We start from the raw sequence: 25068 nt of genomic DNA on the forward strand, positions 1-25068 counted from the left end.
GAAGGGGGAAGAGAAGCAAAGAGAGAAAACAAGAGACGAGGTGGAAGAACAGGGATCGGGAGATCAAACTTCGTGTTTTCGTGTTGTTCTTTTCTTTTCTTCTTCCTTCCATCACCACGAGAAAACTGAACTCACAACCTTGAAATGGGAAACAACTTCCACAACATGCACGATCATTTTCTGCCTCATTCCGTTCGAGAAGAGCCACAGAAGAGCGGTGGGCGATGATTCTGACCCCGGCGGCTCTCGGCATCAATCTGAACCAAAAGGAGGCGAAGCTGTGGGCAGTGAGCTGCTGCTCCGTTTGGCTCTGCCAGATTGGACAAGGGGAACGATGGCAGGAACAGCTCGTAGCATAAGTGTAGGGTGGATGAAAAGGGAAGGAGGGATTAGCTGAAGCAGCCTGGACGAGAGGGTGGGAAGAAGACACGGAGACAAGCTGGCGAGTGAGAGAGAAGCTGGAGTAACAAAAGGGTGCACACCTGTTCACATGATGAGCAAGTGTGAGGAAGACGAGCATCCAAGCTTGTTAAGTTCTGATGTATCGTATTTGTGTTGACGCTGTCTCCATGTGCAGCACGTCTCACGGACACCAAACTCTCAGGGCAGCGAGGAATCCAAACTGCACAGCGACGTATGAACGAGTAACCTCGTGATTGGTCGTGGATCATCCCAGACGTTCTCTTGGCTGCTTGGTTCATTTTTGGTGATGTCTTACTGTCACATGATGCCCTTCACTCTGCTTTTGAGGGACCGTTTGGACCTGGACATGTTCAATGACGTCAGCGTGTTTCTGACAGAGAGACTAAGGTGCTCTTCACTTTTTCCATTTTCTTCCTGTTCAATTTAAGCTAAATTTATCCTTTTTTGTGATTGTGAGGGTGGTGCATCAGAGATGCTTTTTCATTCCACCAGAGACGTTTCTCAGAATTTATACATGATGGAGGATCATTTTCTGCATCAAGTAGCGACAGGTAGAAGTCAATTTAATCTTTTTTTTACTCTTTAAAAAATCCATGTATGGAAAAAAATGATGGAAAGTTTGGTCACCCTCGCACCTCTGTGCTGAGCAGCCCTCCTCTGTTGTTGTCCTCCATTGTTCCCATTGTAGACCCTATGAAATCAGTTTTGATTTGAACCCTAACCTCTCTCCAGTCAAACAGAAACCCTACTTATTTTCTCTCTCTTGTCTTTGTGCTCATTTGATTGACTTTGAGTTGCTTTAATCAGACGTTCTGGCCCGAAGGCGCCCCGATCACTCGGATCTGCCTCGTAGGCCGTTTCATTTTTAATTCTCTTCATACCTTCTGTCTCTGACTCTTAAACTCCATCACTGTCGTGACTGCAGAGCTCATTCCAGCTCAGATGTTGGTTAAAACTCTGCAGAGCGCCGTGGGACCGGAGAACGAACGTACCCGTGAGTGCAGACTGACGAGAACTTCGTGGTGTTCAGTGAATGATGGTGTCAGGTGAGTATGGCAAAACTCTCACTGATGAACGTGAGGAGCTTCACAGAGAAGGACATCGTTCTAAAAGCAGGTCGCGCAAAATGACGCGAACACTCCTGAACTACTACGACACTGAGGTGAAGCTACAGCTAGCAGCTACGGCCGCCTGTGTCGCCATCCACCTGTCAGTCAAAGAGGCCAATGACTCTCTGAGAACATTAACCCTTTAAAACCAGTCGGAGCGGGCACGCTCCATTTTGCGTAACTATTTTTAAATCCCGGTAGCACTGCAACCACGTAAGCTAGCGCAATAATTTTTTTTGCATATGAAACCGGAGGAGTTGTACTTACATCTTATGCCATCAGCTTGTCCTAGGTCACAGTTTCCTTCCACATAAAGCTTTGCAAAAACTGCATAAAAAGCACTTGCAGCAACAAAAACATAATATTCCAGAAACACGCTTTGCCGATCCGATTAGCTGTTTGTAACACTTCCTACGTCCATCAGCACGAACTATCGCATGTCCGTCATGTCCTGCCCGAAACCGGAAGTGACATCATTTTCGCGGAAATGTAGTTTTTTTACCATCAAGGCCTCATGAGCCTATACTGGTGTTTTTAAAAGTTATGTTTGACTTTCTGACTTTCTGTGTCGTTTCTGGGATGCTGAGGACTCATATTGCACTGCTGGAAATAGTTTATTTTGATGCAGATGCTGCTTTTTTGCAAATTTGCATTATAATATTTATTTTCGTTTTTCCTGCAGTATATAAAAATTGGTGTATTTCAAAAATAAAACTATGAAGACACACAAAATAAATTTCCTGTGGTGGGAAACTAGTCTGTGCAACTTTTTTGTATTTTCAGTTTTGAGGGATAAACCTCTTAAATTTCTCTAACTAGAAATATATGTTAAAAAACAAAAACGATTTTCTATTTTTTTATAGTTTATTGCACTTTTTTGCAATTTATGTAATTACTATGCACTCAATGCATGCATATTATTAAAAATTTAGGCTGTAATGGTTGTATTGATGTATAGCAACTTGAAATGCTCCCAAAAATGGCTCCACAGCATGTAAAAATATAATATAAGCTCTGGCGGACTTGGTTCTATAGTAGGTCTTAAAGGGTTAATATCAAATTGTAGATCTCTGTCCAAGCGTTTCCATGTTCCGTTTATAGAAACAGATCTTGATCTCTTGAAGCAACAACCTAAAGCCAATCTAGGTAAAGAGCCGGCTTGTAGTGCTGAAATGTCCCCAGTACTCAGAAAGATATTTTGCTGCAAGGCCAAAACATCTAAAAATTGAGTTATATCTGTGACCTTGAGCTCTTCCATCAAAAACCGGACGAACATGACGGCTGGTGTAGGCTCCAGCAACGACCCTGAACTGAGTAAGAGTTAGAAATAGATGGATGGATGTTTGCAACATGAGAGTTTTATTTTCGTTCTACAGCTCCACAGAGCCCCATCCACGCTGGATGAGCTTGAGAGTGCCCCCTATGGGACAGGCAGAGTGGGAGTGCCACAGTGGATCGAGCGTCTTCTGGTAAAGCTTCTCATCTGCAGTTCTTTCAGACTTTTGGGATCAATAAAGCTTTACTGTACGGACACAGATTATTTCCCACGAGAGCTGACCACACAACATACGTTAGTTTCATTCTTCATAACAGACATTAGAGGACATTTGTTGGGACTGAAGCCTGATGGTGCATTTTAAATTAGAATCTGTCTTTAATAACTCGATCATTTTACGCATACACATCTTCTATCAGAAGTGTTAATGATGTATGGGTGAGAACAGAAAGAGAACGAGTTAGGAAGTCAGCGTTTTATTCTGTCACAGACTGAATTAATGAGTGGAAGCCACCAATCGGCTGAAACGGCGCATCCTGTCCCTGAAACATGTTGCAGAAGAAGCTGCCGTCGCCCCGTCCGTCTGTTCGTTCTGACGAATATTTACTTTTTCTTTTAAGAGGAGAAGAATTATGGATAAAAGATGAATTAAGAGCGACTGGCGCAGTTATGAATATGTGTTCTTAGGATGAGAAGCATTTTCCTCAGACCCCTCACATTTCTGCTTCTTCTGTTCGGCAACATAAACAGACAAGAAAGAATAGGACGTGTCTCCTGTGAGGAATGAAAAGCCTCTGCGCTCCTTTGTCTTTTTGTGGACTTGCCGGCTGCTTTCACTGAAACTGCAGGCAAACATCTGCTTCGTGTCTGGAAACAAATCAATAGCCAGTCTATCTACAATTAGTTACAGCAGCGGCGGTGATACACAAAGCTTAAAAGCTCTCAGACCGCAGACTGCACTTGATGACTTCCACCCTCACAAAAATCCACCCTGGGAGAAGCTGATGGAGGACGGATGCTGGGAATGCTTTTGGAAAGAGAAAGATTTAAGGCTGACGACGGGAGGCAACGTAAGGCCGCCTGCTGTGAAATGCACTTTTTCACCACGGCGCAGTGTAATCTGTGCATCGTCATACGTCAGTCATGTAAGAAGCACACGGTCCGCGTGACAAAAGTGTTCTGCTGAAGGCGTGAGCGCCGACGTCGGCGACCTGAGGCGAGTTCTTGAGTTAACGTCGTGTGAAAAAGCTGAAAGCTCTTCCAGCTGTTTTGTACCGGACAGTGAAGCATCTGCCCAACATTTGGTGACGTCGGGCGAGAATATGTCTCACTTTCCTGAGTCTTTCTTTAAAGACACACGGGGTGTGATTTATTCTTTTATCTACAAAGAATACAGGATTTTGTGTGAGAGGCCCAGGAGGCACGAAAATCCTTCTAATCTGCTTAATTTTTCCAAAATTATTTGCCAGATGGTCATTTGAAGATAACTAGATTTAATCTACTATAAGAAATGACATCATATCAAAAATGGGCTTGAAAACTGGGGGCACTTATCCCACTGTTAAATCTCACAGCGAGCCCTTTATTTAAGGTGGACGTATCAGACTTATGTGCCACATATAGACAATTTTTGAGGACCAATTTCAGCAGCTGGGCCCACGTCCTCGTTTTTGGATCGACAGTGTTTTATTAGGTAAAGGTGTGGACGTGAATTGAGCGGCGGTTTGGGGAAGGCCTTGAAGGGGACTGGCAACGGGTCCCGGGCCGGGCAGATCCTCATGTACTAAACAGAAATGAAGAAGTTAACGAATTGAGAAAAAGGAGGGAGGGTGGGGCACGTAAACGAGAATGAGCAGTTGCAGAACTGGGGGAACATATATGGATGGCAACCGGAAGGAGCGTGTTTGGAGGCGTGGTCCTACTCCTGAAATTCAGATAAATAATCTCCAAAACACGATTGCCCCACAAACTATAATCACCACCTCCACCTTTCTTTCAAGTTTACCAGACACTCAGTTCTCGAGACGTGCTAAGTGCTGTTTCAACAATACAAAGGAAAACCGCTGCAGTAAAAGAACCCGACGGCTCGGCTCTCTGAGTTTAAACTCTAAGAAATAAAGACGAATAATGACACTAAAACCACTTGTTAATCTCCTGCTTGGTCTTGATTTTGAGTGTAAATACACTGTTCTGAGCTCGGCCTCGCAGTCGAAGTGGAAGCTGAGTGTTTGAAGTGACTTCCCTCGATCCTTTGATGTCGGCTCTTTCTAATTGGTGCCCGTCGGGGAGAGCATCACACAGATAACGGCAGAGGTGTACAGGTTCTCTGAGGTCGTGGGCACCGGACTCTCGGCACGTAGGGAAAGATGTTCGTCCAGATATTTATGAGCGTTCGTAAATAAACGGCTCCTTGTCTGCAGAACCTGAACAAAGGGCAGATGAAGGTGTTTCTCTGCTCAGCTATCTTTAGCAGATGGAGGTGTTTTACTGCTTTTGTGCTCTTAGCGAGGAATGCAAGTAAACAGCTAGGAAACAAAACTGAATGTGTCTGCTTCACATTTCTGCCCCTGCGTCTGTCTAATAAAGATTTAAAGAGTGAAGATGACACAGTGAGACGGGAGAAAAGTGGGGAGAAAGGCAACCTGAAAATAATTCCTTCCACTCAAATATTCATTGATTCAACGCGCTCTCATCTTCCCAGCAAGCTCCTGTTTCTCTTTTGTCTTCATTTTCTCGACAGTGCTTCAGCATTTTGCCCACCTGACGTTTCTGCATTCCACAACGCTCGAATAAGTGTCAGAGCTTGAAGACATTGATTTCTGCTGAAGATATGAGAAATGGACACTGTGGAGTTGACCTACATAAATCATCCTGAGCAGCTGATTTATGACTTGGCATCAGAAAGCAATAGAAAACAGCAAGGGCACACTCACATGGCAACCCCGTCTCCTCAAAATAGAAACAGACATTCAGTTTATTTGCAACAGCAATTTATTTTTAAAATAACATTTTATAGTGACAGGATTATATAGTTTTCTTCAGCTTAATGAGAAAAAAATAGTAATGAAGGATTTTGATGCTGAATATTTAAATGTTTACAGCTCCACCAATGAGTCAACATTACCTTTAATCAGTCTTTCCCTGACCTTGGTCTATGACATAAGATTCAAAGCTTTTTAGACCCACCACCCTATTCATCTCTTCTTAAACATTACATTCCCTCTGCACATGGGGAAACCATCCTTAGTTCTGATCTGCAGAGGTTTATTTGAAGAGTTTCAGTCAGGTTTCAGAGCTCATCACAGCACAGAAACAGCTTTAGTGAAGGTTACAAATGATCTTCTTATGGCCTCTGACAGTGGACTCATCTCTGTGCTTGTCCTGCTAGACCTCAGTGCAGCGTTCGATACTGTCGACCATAATATCCTATTAGAGCGATTAGAACATGCTGTAGGTATTACAGGTACTGCACTGCAGTGGTTTGTATCATATCTATCTAATAGACTCCAGTTTGTGCATGTAAATGGAGAGTCCTCTTCACACACTGAGGTTAATTATGGAGTTCCACAGGGTTCAGTGCTAGGACCAATTCTGTTTACATTATACATGCTTCCCTTAGGCAGCATCATCAGAAGACATAGCATACATTTACACTGCTATGCTGATGACACCCAGCTCTATCTGTCAGTTGTTAAGGGTTCAATATTGAGGAAGGGTACAAGACGTAAATCGAAGAATAACCACACTGATCCAGCCGGGTGAAGTCAAACGATGATTTAATGCACGCGTGGGAAGATCACGCGTGCATTAAATCACAATTGACAATTGATCTTTGACTTAATCAAAGCATAAACAGATATTTTATACCATCAGGGCTTAAATTGAATGACGCCCCCTCAACGTCAGATCCATTTCATACATAGGTCAGATCAAAACCACAATGACTTTTAACACAGTTTAAAAAGAACATTGTCTTCGTCTTCACGGCAGGTACTTCCTGTCACTGCCGGATGCTCGCTTATCATCTTGATACATCAGCAGCAGTTCTGCGACAAATTGCTCTTTTGCAACCCCGAGCAAAACATGATTAAACTTTCACCTATAAATGATTCTCTTTAACTAAGTGTGTGTGTGTGTGTGTGTGTGTGTGTGTGTGTGCTAACCACAATTGCACCTTATTTCACCTCGCCGACTAGCTCCTAACCTCTCACCAGACAGAGAGACAGAAGCCACTCTCATATATGTAATAACCGAACTGAAACTATGTATATGTCATCTACTGAATAAATGTTTTAATCAAGAATCTCTACTAACGGCTTAATACAAGAATATGAACTTATAAACGAAAATAAAAATGACCTGATATAAGTGTTTTGTAAGCATGTATTGCAATTCCTTCTATGTTCTAGTTTCCCTCAGCATGTATCCCCTGGACAGTCATGCCAGTGAAGCTTAAGACCCTTAATGAACCGAACATCAACTCAAAATAAGCACAGATATGCAATATGTATAAAATAGTTATAACTGCATCTGGAATACAAGGTTAATATGATAACAGTATGCATAAACATCTTAAGGCCATCTTAAAGCTATCTGTTACATTGTTAAAGCAATGATCATACTGCAGATTATATTGTGCTGGTAAAATACTTTTGTTCATCCCCACACCATGAAGCCAGATAACACACACCAATTAGTCTTTGGATATGGTCTCTAACCAGATTCTTACTCTGGATGGCATTACCTTGGCCTCCAGTAACACTGTGAGGAACCTTGGAGTCATTTTTGACCAGGACATGTCCTTCAACGCACATATTAAACACATATGTAGGACTGCTTTCTTCCATTTGTGCAACATCTCTAAAGTTTGAAAAAAATGATTTCATGTATTTATTAATTCTAGGCTGGACGGTTGTGATTCATTATGGTTGCTATAAAAGTTTTTGATGCCGATTCGTTTATCACTTTGCAACCGATATCACTCAGGATAAGCCAACAACAGCCACCGTCTACTCATCAAATTGATGAGGAATATTGATGTTTGCCTGCGGGCCTCTGATTGGTCTCTAGGCCTGCACTGGAGCTTTAGCAACTGATTTCATAGCGACTGCCCGGAACTTCCAGTAAATGCTTGCAACCAGTCACAAATATACATTTTCCTTTCCAGATGGTTGCAATCTGGTCTTGAGGCCTGTGTGACTGAGGCCTCATCAATTTTCTGGATAGAAACATTTCATTATTTTTTTAAGGCTTATATTTTGAATAATTTAAAGGAACTTGCAAAAAACCCACCCATTCATGGTTCATAAGAATATCTGTGACTGATTCACCCTCTGATGACCGATCGCTGCTTCATGTTATTTTACATAAGTTATCTCACATACTGCACTAAGCTATATTGTTCTGTCCTGGACCATCAGATACCTTTTGGGCCTAAAACAATCCAAACAGCAGGAAAAAGTCAAAACACAACTATAGTTGAAAGAAAGTCATGGTCCTATACGGGAGTTGAAGTCCTGGATGAAAGTTTGTTGGATTTTCCTCCAGCACCCTGTTTGCTCCTCATGTGGACTGTTTCAGCATGAGAAGACATGCTGCAGCTATACTGCTGTATCAGGATGTAGTTTTTAAGACACAGGTCTGTAAAAACAAGCGTATATAGGTTGTATAAGGGCAAAAGGTCCGCAGCTCCTTCTCTGCTTTATTGGGATCTACCTGTGCACATGCCTGTTGGAGAGGCAAAGGCCAAAGGTTCAGCATTAGCGGACAGCCACTCCATTTCCTGCTCTCATGCCGTGGTGATTAGCTCCTCAGGCTCATTAGTCGTGGCTACTGCAATCTGAACATATGCTGCTCCTGTGTTATTTGCATTCTTGAGCCTCAGCAGGGAAGAAGAAGAAGAAGACACATTTGCATACTGCGTCAGCCCACCAGAGATGGAAATAGCTGCAGACCTGCCTTCGAATTGTGTAACCAACAACAACAGTGGTCATTATGTTCTCCCACCCCCCTTTCTTTACCTCCCCCTCAACACCTCTCTCTTTTCTTCCTATACCCATCTGCCCACTGAACCTTTAATCATGTTGTACTCCGTTCTGGGGGGTTCTTCTTCTTCTTCTTTTGGTCAGGAGGAACAAAAAAGCTCTACTTTACACAAGTTTCTTTACATTGTGAGTCCATCGTAAACTTGAAGTTACTGAGATGCTTCTAAATTCTAAACAGATCAGCTGGACAGAAGAACAGATTTTTGGCAGTAAATATGACATCACAAATTTTAACTGCTCTCTTCCTCTAATTTTGAAGAACAACTTAATGTCAGTTACTGATTGTGTGGTGTGTACGCGCACATCAGTCCAAGACGAATCAGTGCCTCCCACTCTGATAGGTCACCGGAGAAAACTTCAGAAAGTGCATTCATGGTGTCGGAGCATGTGAGCTCTCATTTTTACCCACGTTTGCTACCAGGATCATTGTCTGGTTCAAAATCATTTTGCAATTTGATTTTGACGCATATTTAATGAACTTGATTTGTTATACATCTGTTAAAAATGTATTTTATTTATAGAGCATTAATTCATAACAATGGTAAGATGAAGCCTGAATCACTTGACCCACTCTGAGCAAGCGCCTGTGGGTGTCTGTCTCCTGAATCCAAACTGGAAGCTGGTTCCACCGAGGAGGAGCTGAAAGCCGAAGGCTCTGCCTCCCATCCCCACTCTTTTGAACCTGCTGCTGTAAGATGGGCTCTGTACTGAAAGAAAACTGCATAAAAAAGAATATATATGCATTCAAATGTGCAAACCAGGACACTTGCGATATGACATTTTGTCCTACAAGTGAAAATACATGTATCCATTACACATATCCGTGCTTTAAACAATAGTTTTAATATGAGAACGTCTTTTAATCCAAATGTAACACTTCAATATGCATATAATTTTATCTTCACAGAGCAGACAGCCGTGCCCGTAATGCACCACGAGCTGCACGTTCCTCGTTTTCATTCCCATTTTATGGAGCAGCACTCGACAGATAGTACAATGGTATTTCCTGACGGCACGCCCAGCGCCCATGCTTTAATTTACATCTTGATTTATGAGCTCCAGAGAGACAAAAAGAGAAGGAATAAAACGACCCACACAGACTCTGAATATCTGAATGAACAATAGGCAAAAGTACATTAATGTGATTACTGAGACAAATGCATTGTGTTTCCTTTTGCTCCCAGCGATTTTCCTCATGTCGTTTAGTTTAATAAGTGCAGGCGTTTCACGTCGCCGGCTGCAGAGGGGCTGCATGCAGGCTGGTTAAACCAAGCTGCTGCTTCCACAGATTTTCAGTATCGGGAAGCCCCGAGAAGGTCGATAAGGTTTGCAATCCTCTGCAGAGAAAGGGGCAGATACAGCACTGTCCGCTGGGAAGGATTTCACTGCACGGGGACAGAAACAATAACTTAAAGGAAACAGCTAGAGAATGACTCAAATGATTAATATAATTCAGCAGTGGAGGCCATTGTCCCTGCAAAATGAATAAAGCGAGAGGCTGGCTAAGAGAAAAATGTCTTCAACTAAATTACATGAAAAGCAGATATGTGGTGAATAACTGGGAGATTTCATTCAGGACCAAAAAGATTTTGCTGAATTGGTTTAAATCGGAGCTCGCCATTGTTCTCCTCAGTAGTTTGAGTAGCACAGATAAAAAAGCAAAGTTTAAGAAACTTTGGGGCTGAAATACTGAAGATATGATTAGAAAAAATGTGGAAAGTAGTGGAAAAACCTGCAGCGATGATCACGGGTCCGACTGTGTGTTTGCTTGAGTTTCCCGTTTTATTTATTCTGTGTTCCTGATATAATTTAATCTGAGATTTAGAGTTTAAGTTCCTCTTGTGTCAGCTCTTTCCCATTTTTAGCTTTGGTTTTCATTTCCTGTTTTCTTTTGATGGTTTCTTGTCTCTACTGGGTTTAGCTCTCTTTGATTGTTGCCACCCGTGTCTTGTTACCTTGCTGTGTCTGAGTCTGGCATCTTTATTTCTGTTTGTCACAGGTTAGTTTACCTTCACTGCACGACGTGTGGAACTTTCAACATGATGAGTATAGTAATAAACAAAGAAATAAGTGGGGACCTCCAGATGCTGAAGCACTGAACTAAAACTTAACAGTGGAAACAAACATGTTTTGGATCAGTAGCTGCTGTGTGTGTTGCATCATATTGCTGTAATTGTTTATATGCTTTATATATTCTGAGGTAAGTTGATCTATAGTGTTACATCATATTCTATAAGGATGTTATGTGTTTGTAGACTTTCTGCCCAGTTTGACCCATTTAGCAGACGTCAGCCTGTTTAAGGCTCTGATATCTATTCTGTGTGACTTACAGCAGTTATGACATGGTCTGATTTTCTCACCCAATAAAGGAATATTTCATATATCAGTCTACTCTTCATTCTATCAGACACAGTTATCACAGCTCGTACATTTGCTTTTTACACATATATGTAAGCATTGAGACAAATTTAGTAATGCCAACGTATTAAAAAGAACAATATTTGACTCATATATAACACATCTGTATACACACTGTCACAGATACTCGTCTTTGAGTGAAGATTTAAGGTGATAGGGTTTTTGACTGAAATTCTAAGACGCCATTGGGCTGTTACTCAGTACTGATTAGCAGGTTTCTGCCTCTGTGTAAGGCTCTTATACGTCCAAATATGGGCAGGTGTGGAAACAAAAACCAAACAGCTGGCGTCATCATTTTGGTCCAAACCGAACAGTGAAAAGTCAAAAAGAAGAATCCCTAAAACATCTCCAGGTTAAACGTTGAGCATTCGACATCCGTGCATCATTTGTGTTTAAATTTACGCCCTGGTTTCCTGTAAAAACTCCGGCTTATTTCTGCTCTGTCAACAGGATTATTTCACTTTCACTCACTGATGGTTTTGCTCACCGTGTGTCCCTGAAATGACTGGCTGACAACAACTTTCTAAGTATTTTGAAACAGATCTTTCCTTCAGGCTGTATCTGTGGTGGAATTATGTATGAAGCAAAACACATTTATTTTCTTCGTGTAATCCTTTTATACCCACGGAAATCTCCAGTCGCACACTGAGCATTTTCGCTGCAAGGCCTGTGTTCAATCAATTTTTTACTACGAGCATCAGCAGGGGATACTTGACCTCCACCAAAAAGGAGGCATCTGTCCCTCGAGGGTGTCATTAAAGGGGTGGGAAACAAAGAAGGAAGGACTGCATAAGCAATCATAAGAAAAAATGCCACAAAAAGATTGAAAGATAACAAGAAACAGATGAGAGGATGCTGAGTAGAAGAGGACAGCCGGTCAGCTGTTGTCCTGGAGGTGCTAAAGCCCAGACTTTGTCCAAATACAGCAGCTGTAAAACAATAAACAAGTGTAGAGGAAGGAAGGGGGAGAGGAGGGCACATGAGGGCAGGGGGATGACGGAGCGAGGCCGTAGGAGGACGGGGAATTAAAAGCACAAACACAGGCACAAATAATGGGAGCAGCAGAGGGAGCAGCAGGCCACAGAAGGATGAAAAATCAAAGACAGAAAGAGGGACAGAGGCCCGTTCCTCTGGCCTTTCAGCATGAGGAGTATGTGTCAGAGGAGGCGGGAGGAGGAGGAAGGACAACACCTCTGAGTGCTATTCTGCCACTGTTAGTTCAGACCGAGCGCCCTCGTAAAGAGGCTAAGAGACTGGGGGCCGTTTACGGTGCCAGCTTTTTTAGAAACAGATGTTTTACTGGATCAACCTGGCACTGTAGCAGCGAGGGGGGAGGACAGGTAATAAAGACCGGAGCTGACAGACACAGAAAGAAGCTGAAAGGCACAGAGGAAGAAGAAAGGAAGAGGAAGAAAAGGCTGAAATAATGAGGCTGGCAAAGACAGAGATGGAGGTCATTCTCAGGATTTTTTGTTTCTGCCAGACTCTGGAGAGAAATTCTTTTTTATTTGATAATTGTAGAAACTGGAGGCACAAAACAACAGTACATAGATGCAGTATTTATGAAGAAACAGTACTGCAGAGCCAAAGAACAAACAAAGAGAGAAAAAAAGGGCTGCGCTCTGTGCTCCTTTATGTTTCAGACATAAAATATAACCTGTGGTAAGACTTTATGGAAGCCCGTCATTTCATGTCACCATCAGCAGGTGATCAGTGGAAACACCATTGAGCTCGTTGTTGGACTCACTCATGTTGAGCAGCCCTCCGTACTTTAGCCACAGCTAACCGAATTAGCATGCATAAATGTGCCTGATCACAGCCTCGAGAGCTTTGGGACTATTCGCAGTTTAATTCAGTGTGCTGTAACGTGAGGGACTCCACTTTAGCTTTTACCATCTAGATTTGATCCAAAGTGACCATTTTAACAGGCGAGGGTGGAGCCAAAGCCATGTTTCAGGTTTAGTTACTATGCTGATCACGTTAAAAGTGAGTGATGGAACAAAGGCGATGGCATCGTCCTGTCAAGGGTTTTTCACAAGTTCTCCGATGTAGACCTCTGATCTGTTATCTGACATATTTTGAACTTTTTGGGTTTAGCTTGCAGTGAAACCGAGCTAACAGTAAGGAGACGTCTGAAGGCGTGGGCTTGCAGCGATGGCTAAAGGCGTGGGCTCGCAGCGACGGCGTGGGTTCGCTGCAACGTCGTGGGTTTGCAGCGACGGCTAAAGGCGTGGGTTCGCTGCAACGGCGTGGGTTTGCAGCGACGGCTGAAGGCGTGGGCTCGCAGCGACGGCGTGGGTTCGCTGCAACGGCGTGGGTTTGCAGCAATGGCTAAAGGCGTGGGTTCGCTGCAACGGCGTGGGTTTGCAGCAATGGCTAAAGGCGTGGGCTCGCAGCGACGGCGTGGGTTCGCTGCAACGGCGTGGGTTTGCAGCGACGGCTGAAGGCGTGGGTTCGCTGCAACGGCGTGGGTTTGCAGCGATGGCTAAAGGCGTGGGTTTGCAGCGACAGCGTGGGTTTGCAGCGACGGCTGAAGGCGTGGGCTCGCAGCGACGGCGTGGGTTCGCTGCAACGGCGTGGGTTTGCAGCGATGGCTAAAGGCGTGGGCTCGCAGCGACGGCGTGGGTTCGCTGCAATGTCGTGGGTTTGCAGCGATGGCTAAAGGCGTGAGTTTGCAGCGACAGCGTGGGTTTGCAGCGACGGCTGAAGGCGTGGGCTCGCAGCGACGGCGTGGGTTTGCAGCGATGGCTAAAGGCGTGGGCTTGCAGCGACGGCGTGGGTTTGCTGCAACGGCGTGGGTTTGCAGCGACGGCTGAAGGCGTGGGTTCGCTGCAACGGCGTGGGTTTGCAGCGATGGCTAAAGGCGTGGGCTCGCAGCGACGGCGTGGGTTCGCTGCAACGGCGTGGGTTTGCAGCGACGGCTGAAGGCGTGGGCTCGCAGCGACGGCGTGGGTTCGCAGCAACAGCGTGGGTTTGCAGCGACGCCAAGGATCGTGGCTCAGTGAGACGAAGGTGCAGATCTAAATGTTTTTGACACCCTGATACATGGACAAATTATTCATTCGCATTCAGCGGTTGCAAAAATGCCCCACCCCCCAAAAACTGCCAGCTTCAGTTAAACTCATTTCCAGGTTCACGATCGCCCTCCACCACCACCTCCACCCATTCACCACCCACTCCTCCCTTCGGCACACCGGAGCTGCTTATTTACTTCCACTGCTGTGCCAAAGGGCTTTTTTTTTAACCCCGCAGGCTCTCAAAACTCGATTTTGACACATCGCTGCTGAGCGGAGTTTAATCTAACAGTCTGTAATTTGAAAACTCAACTTAAATTATCTTCTGTTTGACCAGGTCGGTGAAACGCTGATATTAGAGTAAACTTTGGCCCCCGTGAGCCCCTCTGTGCCAGAAAGGGGATTTTAAGGTGAGCACACATCGAGCATTTTCCTGTTCTTTAATTTATGAGCGGTGTCTCCTCCTCTCACACGTCTCTCTGTATTCCTGTCTCTTTGCGCACTGACCCTGTTGTGTTGCCATACTCTTACTTCCACACACGCACACTTCACCCCTGCCCCTCCCTCTGCAGGTCAGCGCGCCGATCATGCCTTATTAATGAGAGAAACCACAACCTTGCAGATGAGAGACGAGAGGTTTGGGGAGGACAGATGGGGATGGAGGATGGAGAGCATTTGGGCGGGTGTGGGAGACAAATGGAGGCTCAGACAAAGGGGACAGAAACAGGCGTGACTTAATGAAAGCGAGGCAGCGTGACGGAAGAAGAGAGGCCGAATCCAATTCTGTGTTTTCATGAACTGGCTGCTACCTGAAGACTCGTGGAGTCCCACAGGTTGCAGGGCTTCCTCGCACTTGTATCTCGTCACGCTGTAAAGCGGATTACATGTCAGAGCCAAACAAAACCCCCGCAGCGCGCACACGCACGCTAACAGATATGAAAAGGTGTTTGGAAACGCAGCCAGGTGAAAGCCCGCTTACTTATCCGATTCTGCTGCATATCTGTGGGATCAGGCGGCTTCTGCTTCACCTGGAGAACATTTTGCATGACATCGCTCTGCAGTAAGTCGCGAAGAAACAGAAGAGAAGGAAAAACAGAGAAAAGTCCCAGTCGCCCTGAATCCCATCAGCTGGATTTTAAAGGCTTTTATGTGCGATCGGAGGTCAATAGTGTTTGTTCTCTCAGGCGAATCCATCGACAAATTAAAGCTCCTTACTTTAGCTCTTTTAAATCAGCACAAAGCACAGTGGATAATGGTGATGCTTTACACTGTAGTGCAGCTGAAAAGTTTGTTTTTCCAGCACAAAGGCAAAAGTGAGGACGCTCTCAAAGTTTCCATGAGTAAAACAAAAACGGAAAACAAGACGTGAAAATGTTTAAAACAGCAGCATCGGAGCTGAAAGGTGCTCGTTATCAAAGACGAGCTCCTGTTTCTTCATGTTGCTGTAGACGGACTGCATGATGCTGAGACCAGAGGCCGGTGCTCTGACACCAGATGATGAGGATGATGATGAGAGCAGTGTCCCAAACTATGGGCCACACACCAAATCTAAAGATTGTTCCCATGAGCTACACCAACAGTGTGGGAGGAGACTCTCAACATCTCAACAACACTGTTCGAGCTTTACTTAATGCTCCGTAGCAAATATTTTTGGAAATGGGAAGTCCGTGACAGTTTCATCCTGCCCACAGATGATACACATTTCGCTTACTACTGTTAGTACTGTAACAGCATCTTTACAGGTCTACCTAAAAAATCAGTCAGACAACTACAGCTCATTCAGAACTCTGCTGCTCGAGTCCTCACTAAGACCAAAAAAGTGGACCACATCAGTCCAGCTCTGAGGTCTTTACACTGGCTGCCTGTCCGTCAGAGGATAGACTTTAAAGTTCTGATGCTGGTCTATAAAGCTCTGAATGGTTTAGGACCAAACTACATCAGTGACCTCCTGACCCAGTATGAACCTTCCAGATCCCTCAGGTCATCTGGATCCGGTCTTCTATCAGTTCCCAGAGTCAGAACCAGACACGGAGAAGCTGCATTCAGCTTTTATGCTCCTTATATCTGGAACAAACTCCCAGAAAGCCTCAGATCAGCTGAAACACTCAGTTTATTTAAATCCAGGTTGAAGACTCACCTGTTCTCTAGCATATCGAGACTATCTCTCCACACCGTTACATATTCCATATGTACGGGGTACGACCCCCCTTGGTCGTGGCGTGTGGATATTTCTTTAAGACACTCCGGCACGCCCGGCTACGCCCCACAGCTACATATAAAACAGCTGTGCAGACGTGACACCGGTGATCGTTTGATCAGAACGCGTCTCGGTGGAGAGATAGTCTCTCACTAAGAGAACCAATGTTACACCGTAACCGTACGTTCTCAGCTGCATTTGAATAAAGCACCAAATCCACACTTTTAAGCTTAAATTTCAAAACGTACATTTTAACTACTGATTTTATCTACTGTTTTTTTAATCAATTTTAAATCCTGCTTTTTATTGTTTTTGTTTTTTAATGTCTCTGTGAAGCACTTTGAATCACCTTGTTGTTGAATTGTGCTATACAAATAAACTTGCCTTATACGCTGCTTAAAATATTAAAAAACACATGAATGAATGAAAAAGATCAACTTGCAGAGAGCTGAATTTAAATATACCCTAAAAATCCAAATGAGAAAAACGATGGAGCATATTAGTCCATTTTGCCAAAGTTTCATTGCACCAACTCAGACTGGTCTTCGGGAGTTTGTATGGCCCCCACGTGCTCGTATGCATGGCTGACAGTGCTCCTAATGAGACGATGGATGGTGTGCCGAGGAATCTCCTCTCAGATCTGGGGTATCACTGAACTCCTGGACGATCTGAGGTGCATCCTGACGGCATCAGTTGGACCAGAACATAATGTCCCACAGCCGTTCTTTTGGATTTAGGTCAGTCCATCATGAGGGCCAGTCAATCGTTTCAATTCTGTCTACCAGGAACTGCCTGCATACTCTCTGCATACCACGTCAGTCTGGACATTGTTCTGTACCACGTGGACCCCAGGACCCACTGCACCAGAGTGGGGTCTGACAGATCCAGGGATTCCATCCTAACGGCTGTCACCTGTGAAAGTCTGTGCATCCCTCTGTGGATATGCCTCCACAGACCATCACTAACTTACCACCAACCAGCTATGCTGACTGATGCAGCAGGCAGGATACGATTCTCCAAACCCTTTCACGTCTGGCACATTTGCTCCCATCTGTGAAAAGCTCAATGTGCCAGTTATGATATTCTATGACAAATATTAGTTGAGCTCCACGGTGATGAGCAGTGAGGAGCAGATACCGATCCTGCTGATGGCTTAAGGCCTTTTACGGCCCCGCTGTGGTGAGTGAGAACTCTGTGTCTTTTCCAGACATTATGACTGTTCATTCAGGGGCTGTGTTTTGTGTGGCGGAAGTCAATGCGAGCTGCTTATCGCCTGCGCAGCCCTTCACAGCTCCGTTAGCTGTCTGTGAGTTTTGCGTTTGGGTCCTCCTCCTGCCTGCCACACAGCCGCGCCTTGACAGTACGACGTCACCAGACATGGACCCAGCAGGCTCCTCCCGGGAAAGCGATTTGGCCCGCATCTTCGGCCTGTGGGAGCGAGTTTCCCACGCCTCGGACATTAAAGCCATGTCCATTGGGATGAACGCCATCGAGGCTATTCTCAAAGGGAATCCCCATCTCCACGAGCTCTCAGGATTTTCGGGCCTACTGTCCAATCTGCAGAAAGCCAAGGAGACAGTACAAATTCGCGAGCTCGTCATATCGCAACAGCGACCGCCACAATCGGGAAACGTTTCCACGCTGCTGCCACTGGACTCCTCTCCATCCACCCTCCACTCTGACTGTCACTCACCCGCTGCTTTTCTCGCAGCAATGTGGTCGGAGGATGAGGAGCCGGCCGCGATCTCTCCGTCGTTGCCGGTTTCCTCCATCACCGCACCTCCGGCTTCCCGAAGAAAACGGCATTCACGCCGCCGACGCGCCACCCCACAGCCGGACATTCGGCCTTCTAATTCACCTGCTGTGGTGAGTGAGAACTCTGTGTCTTTTCCAGACATTATGACTGTTCATTCAGGGGCTGTGTTTTGTGTGGCGGAAGTCAATGCGAGCTGCTTATCGCCTGCGCAGCCCTTCACAGCTCCGTTAGCTCCCTCGCAGCCACCCGCAGTCCAGTTAGCTCCCTCGCAGCCACCCGCAGTCCAGTTAGCTCCCTCGCAGCCACCCGCAGTCCAGTTAGCTCCCTCGCAGCCACCCGCAGTCCAGTTAGCTCCCTCGCAGCCACCCGCAGTCCAGTTAGCTCCCTCGCAGCCACCCTCAGTTCAGTCTCCTGTGTCCCCGCTAGCTCAGCCATTAACTCCACCACAAGCTCCGTTTTCACCTCTACCATCGCTTCAGTCATCAGTTCGGTCTGCCACTCAGTCGCCCTTAGCTCCATCATCCACACTACCACCTGTTTCTCTTCCACCACAACCGTCACTACACCCAGCCACTCAGGCTGCTACTCAGTCAGTCATTCAACCCATAGCCCTGCCGTTACCATACCCTGTAGCTGAGCCACTAGCCGTCCGACCCACAGCCACTTCAGCCACTCCTTCACCCGTTACACCTCCACTACAACCATCACTGCAGTCTCCAGTGTCCCCAGTGCAGTCTCCAGTGTCCCCAGTGCAGTCTCCAGTGTCCCCAGTGCAGCCTCCTTTAGCACAGTCACCCACTCAACCACCAGCACCACAACCGTCACTACCTCTAGCTCATTCCCCTGTGGAGTCATTAACTCCACCACCTACTCCACTCTCACCACCACCGTTACTACAGACATCAGTTCAGGTCCCCGTGTGTCCGGCAGCTCAGGTCCCCGTGTGTCCGGCAGCTCAGGTCCCCGTGTGTCCGGCAGCTCAGGTCCCCGTGTGTCCGGCAGCTCAGGTCCCCGTGTGTCCGGCAGCTCAGCTCGCACCTGAACCTTTGGCCCAGTTCCCCGTAGCAGTGCGGTTTTCTAGCCAGCTTAACATTGAGCCCGGGGTCCCAATCCCCTCTGGCTCTACATCGGCTCCTGCTGGAAGCTCGGATGAGCTCATCCAGGACTCCGCGGCTCCCACGCCGCCATCTCCCTCGTCCGCTGGGGGTTCCAGTGAGCCCGGCCAGCACCTCCCTGTCTCCGCTGGAGGGTCCGAGGGGCCCGTTCAGCCTCCTGTCTCCGCTGGAGGGTCCGAGGGGCCCGTTCAGCCTCCTGTCTCCGCTGGAGGGTCCGAGGGGCCCGTTCAGCCTCCTGTCTCCGCTGGAGGGTCCGAGGGGCCCGTTCAGCCTCACGCCGCATCAGCTGGAGGGCCCGAGGAGCCTGTCCAGCCGCCATCTGCGACCGCCTCGTCGTCGCCTGGGCCAGCCGCATCCGAGTCTTCGTCGTCGCCTGGGCCAGCCGCATCCGAGTCTTCGTCGTCGCCTGGGCCAGCCTCAGCCTGTGCTTCTGCTACGCCTGGTCCAGTCTCAGCCTGTGCTTCTGGTCCAGCTTTGGCTTCTGCTTCTGCAGCTCCGCCTGGTCCGGCCTCAGCCTCTGCGTCCTCGTCTGGCCCGGCCTCAGCCTCTGCGTCCTCGTCTGGCCCGGCCTCAGCCTCTGCGTCCTCGTCTGGCCCGGCCTCAGCCTCTGCGTCCTCCTCAGAGCCTTTGTCTGCTGCAGCCTCAGCCTGTGCTTCGCCTGGTCCCGTCTCGACTGGTCCTGTGCCCACCGGGCCTCGGCCAGTACGCCTGACACTGGAGAGCCGCCGCCGCTGCCTTCCGCGCGGCCGGCCCCCTGAACTGCACCGTCATCTCCTGGGTGGCCGCCGTCGCCTTCCGCACGGTCGGCCCCCGGACCAGCGCTGTCATCGTCGCCGCCGCCTCCCGCGCGGTCGGCCTCCTGAACTGCTCCGTCGTCTCCTTCACCGCCGCCGTTGCCTCGCGCACGGCCGGCCTCCTGAACTGTTTCCACATCCCCGCCGTTGCCTTCCGCATGGTCGGCCCCCTGAACTGCTCTGTGTTTGGGTTATTTTCTTGGGCTCCGGTGTTTGCTATGCTCCTTTGTTTTCTGTTCCGAGCCCTCCGTCCTGGGCCCCCACCGCCCGCCCTGGGTTGTTTTCTGTTTGGTTTTGTTTTTCTGTGTTTGGGCTGTCTGGAGCCAGCCCTTGAGGGGGGGGTACTGTCATGGTCCTGGGCCGTGTTGGCCCAGTATTCTTAGTTTCCATGTATTTTTGTATATTCGTTCCTTATTTAGACCATGTTTTCTGAGTTGCCCTGTTGTGTTGTTCCCTAAGTGTTTTCCCTTCATGGCTTTTACCCCCTGTGTGCCCCTCTGTGTATCTGTGAGCCCTCGTCTCTCCTTATGTTTTATTCCATGTTTCCCCAGCCCGTTATGTCTGTGTTTTCCCCGTGCTCTCTCTCCTCCTGTCTGAACCTCTGTGCACTTCCTGTTTACCTTGTGACTCTCACGCCCGTACATGTCATGTTCAGTTCACCCCGCCCTGTCTCGTTATGATTATCAGTGTCACCTGTGTTCCCCGTGTGTTCCCACTCCCCTCGTTAACCCTCTGTGTATTTCTGTCTGCGTCTCCCTCTGTTCAGCGTGACGTCGTCCCTCATGTTGTGTGGATCTCCCTGTGGCTCGCTGCGTATGTTAGTTTACTTTTCCCAGTTTAGTTTTGTATTTCCTATGTTCTGCCATTCCAGCATTAAAGCTGTGATTTTGAGTTCATCCCCGTGTCTGTGAGTTTTGCGTTTGGGTCCTCCTCCTGCCTGCCACACAGCCGCGCCTTGACAGTACGACGTCACCAGACATGGACCCAGCAGGCTCCTCCCGGGAAAGCGATTTGGCCCGCATCTTCGGCCTGTGGGAGCGAGTTTCCCACGCCTCGGACATTAAAGCCATGTCCATTGGGATGAACGCCATCGAGGCTATTCTCAAAGGGAATCCCCATCTCCACGAGCTCTCAGGATTTTCGGGCCTACTGTCCAATCTGCAGAAAGCCAAGGAGACAGTACAAATTCGCGAGCTCGTCATATCGCAACAGCGACCGCCACAATCGGGAAACGTTTCCACGCTGCTGCCACTGGACTCCTCTCCATCCACCCTCCACTCTGACTGTCACTCACCCGCTGCTTTTCTCGCAGCAATGTGGTCGGAGGATGAGGAGCCGGCCGCGATCTCTCCGTCGTTGCCGGTTTCCTCCATCACCGCACCTCCGGCTTCCCGAAGAAAACGGCATTCACGCCGCCGACGCGCCACCCCACAGCCGGACATTCGGCCTTCTAATTCACCTGCTGTGGTGAGTGAGAACTCTGTGTCTTTTCCAGACATTATGACTGTTCATTCAGGGGCTGTGTTTTGTGTGGCGGAAGTCAATGCGAGCTGCTTATCGCCTGCGCAGCCCTTCACAGCTCCGTTAGCTCCCTCGCAGCCACCCGCAGTCCAGTTAGCTCCCTCGCAGCCACCCGCAGTCCAGTTAGCTCCCTCGCAGCCACCCGCAGTCCAGTTAGCTCCCTCGCAGCCACCCGCAGTCCAGTTAGCTCCCTCGCAGCCACCCGCAGTCCAGTTAGCTCCCTCGCAGCCACCCTCAGTTCAGTCTCCTGTGTCCCCGCTAGCTCAGCCATTAACTCCACCACAAGCTCCGTTTTCACCTCTACCATCGCTTCAGTCATCAGTTCGGTCTGCCACTCAGTCGCCCTTAGCTCCATCATCCACACTACCACCTGTTTCTCTTCCACCACAACCGTCACTACACCCAGCCACTCAGGCTGCTACTCAGTCAGTCATTCAACCCATAGCCCTGCCGTTACCATACCCTGTAGCTGAGCCACTAGCCGTCCGACCCACAGCCACTTCAGCCACTCCTTCACCCGTTACACCTCCACTACAACCATCACTGCAGTCTCCAGTGTCCCCAGTGCAGTCTCCAGTGTCCCCAGTGCAGTCTCCAGTGTCCCCAGTGCAGCCTCCTTTAGCACAGTCACCCACTCAACCACCAGCACCACAACCGTCACTACCTCTAGCTCATTCCCCTGTGGAGTCATTAACTCCACCACCTACTCCACTCTCACCACCACCGTTACTACAGACATCAGTTCAGGTCCCCGTGTGTCCGGCAGCTCAGGTCCCCGTGTGTCCGGCAGCTCAGGTCCCCGTGTGTCCGGCAGCTCAGGTCCCCGTGTGTCCGGCAGCTCAGCTCGCACCTGAACCTTTGGCCCAGTTCCCCGTAGCAGTGCGGTTTTCTAGCCAGCTTAACATTGAGCCCGGGGTCCCAATCCCCTCTGGCTCTACATCGGCTCCTGCTGGAAGCTCGGATGAGCTCATCCAGGACTCCGCGGCTCCCACGCCGCCATCTCCCTCGTCCGCTGGGGGTTCCAGTGAGCCCGGCCAGCACCTCCCTGTCTCCGCTGGAGGGTCCGAGGGGCCCGTTCAGCCTCCTGTCTCCGCTGGAGGGTCCGAGGGGCCCGTTCAGCCTCCTGTCTCCGCTGGAGGGTCCGAGGGGCCCGTTCAGCCTCCTGTCTCCGCTGGAGGGTCCGAGGGGCCCGTTCAGCCTCACGCCGCATCAGCTGGAGGGCCCGAGGAGCCTGTCCAGCCGCCATCTGCGACCGCCTCGTCGTCGCCTGGGCCAGCCGCATCCGAGTCTTCGTCGTCGCCTGGGCCAGCCTCAGCCTGTGCTTCTGCTACGCCTGGTCCAGTCTCAGCCTGTGCTTCTGGTCCAGCTTTGGCTTCTGCTTCTGCAGCTCCGCCTGGTCCGGCCTCAGCCTCTGCGTCCTCGTCTGGCCCGGCCTCAGCCTCTGCGTCCTCGTCTGGCCCGGCCTCAGCCTCTGCGTCCTCCTCAGAGCCTTTGTCTGCTGCAGCCTCAGCCTGTGCTTCGCCTGGTCCCGTCTCGACTGGTCCTGTGCCCACCGGGCCTCGGCCAGTACGCCTGACACTGGAGAGCCGCCGCCGCTGCCTTCCGCGCGGCCGGCCCCCTGAACTGCACCGTCATCTCCTGGGTGGCCGCCGTCGCCTTCCGCACGGTCGGCCCCCGGACCAGCGCTGTCATCGTCGCCGCCGCCTCCCGCGCGGTCGGCCTCCTGAACTGCTCCGTCGTCTCCTTCACCGCCGCCGTTGCCTCGCGCACGGCCGGCCTCCTGAACTGTTTCCACATCCCCGCCGTTGCCTTCCGCATGGTCGGCCCCCTGAACTGCTCTGTGTTTGGGTTATTTTCTTGGGCTCCGGTGTTTGCTATGCTCCTTTGTTTTCTGTTCCGAGCCCTCCGTCCTGGGCCCCCACCGCCCGCCCTGGGTTGTTTTCTGTTTGGTTTTGTTTTTCTGTGTTTGGGCTGTCTGGAGCCAGCCCTTGAGGGGGGGGTACTGTCATGGTCCTGGGCCGTGTTGGCCCAGTATTCTTAGTTTCCATGTATTTTTGTATATTCGTTCCTTATTTAGACCATGTTTTCTGAGTTGCCCTGTTGTGTTGTTCCCTAAGTGTTTTCCCTTCATGGCTTTTACCCCCTGTGTGCCCCTCTGTGTATCTGTGAGCCCTCGTCTCTCCTTATGTTTTATTCCATGTTTCCCCAGCCCGTTATGTCTGTGTTTTCCCCGTGCTCTCTCTCCTCCTGTCTGAACCTCTGTGCACTTCCTGTTTACCTTGTGACTCTCACGCCCGTACATGTCATGTTCAGTTCACCCCGCCCTGTCTCGTTATGATTATCAGTGTCACCTGTGTTCCCCGTGTGTTCCCACTCCCCTCGTTAACCCTCTGTGTATTTCTGTCTGCGTCTCCCTCTGTTCAGCGTGACGTCGTCCCTCATGTTGTGTGGATCTCCCTGTGGCTCGCTGCGTATGTTAGTTTACTTTTCCCAGTTTAGTTTTGTATTTCCTATGTTCTGCCATTCCAGCATTAAAGCTGTGATTTTGAGTTCATCCCCGTGTCTGTGAGTTTTGCGTTTGGGTCCTCCTCCTGCCTGCCACACAGCCGCGCCTTGACAATAACAACCCCCTCCTCCACTAAACTGACCAGATCAATGCCCCACAAGTTTAACTGACTTGATGCTAAACTCTGATTTAAAACTGTGGCTTTAATTGTTTTTGGAGTGGTGTATCTCTAAGATTTTAGTTTCCCTGTCACTGCTCTTATCATAAGTTTCATATTATTTTTCTGAGGATGCTGGAGGTGATTTTCCTCCATATTTAGCCCTTATACTGCCGTATTAAAGGAAACTGGGCTTTTCATGGGAGCATAACTCGCTTCTCTGCATGATTGTTTTATGGCCGCAGTAATAATTTAAGGACACCGAGGCCCTAACTTTTGCTCCTCTCACTGCTGGGATGCTCTCTCTCTCTGCATATTTAATGAAAACTTTAATGAAGAGTTCGTTCAGGGTTTACTCAAACGCTCTCGACCGCGCTCTGTTACTGAGATCAGACCTGCAGGGGAGCTGGTTGTCTGTCACACTGGATCATCCTCACCAGCACTGACTGTCAGCACCATTCACCAAAAGACCAGCGCTTCTTCTTCATGGCCGAAAAAAACAGATTCAGCACATCCTTAATGTTTCAGCACAGAACTGCTGCATGAACATCTTTTATTAAGACCACGTGAACTTTTCACAGCTGGCTATATAAACGGCTCGTACCACAGATGATGATGATGATGATGATGTGTTAAAAGATGGCGCCGAGTATGGCAGCCTCGTCGCGAGCTCCCCCAAGCAACGGCTTTCTTCTGTGTTTAATTTTACTTTTCCTTTATTTTTTCACGAGCAGCACT

Source organism: Aulonocara stuartgranti (assembly GCF_965226115.1).
Source record: "Aulonocara stuartgranti genome assembly, chromosome: 5".
Classification (NCBI taxonomy): Eukaryota; Metazoa; Chordata; class Actinopteri; order Cichliformes; family Cichlidae; genus Aulonocara; species Aulonocara stuartgranti.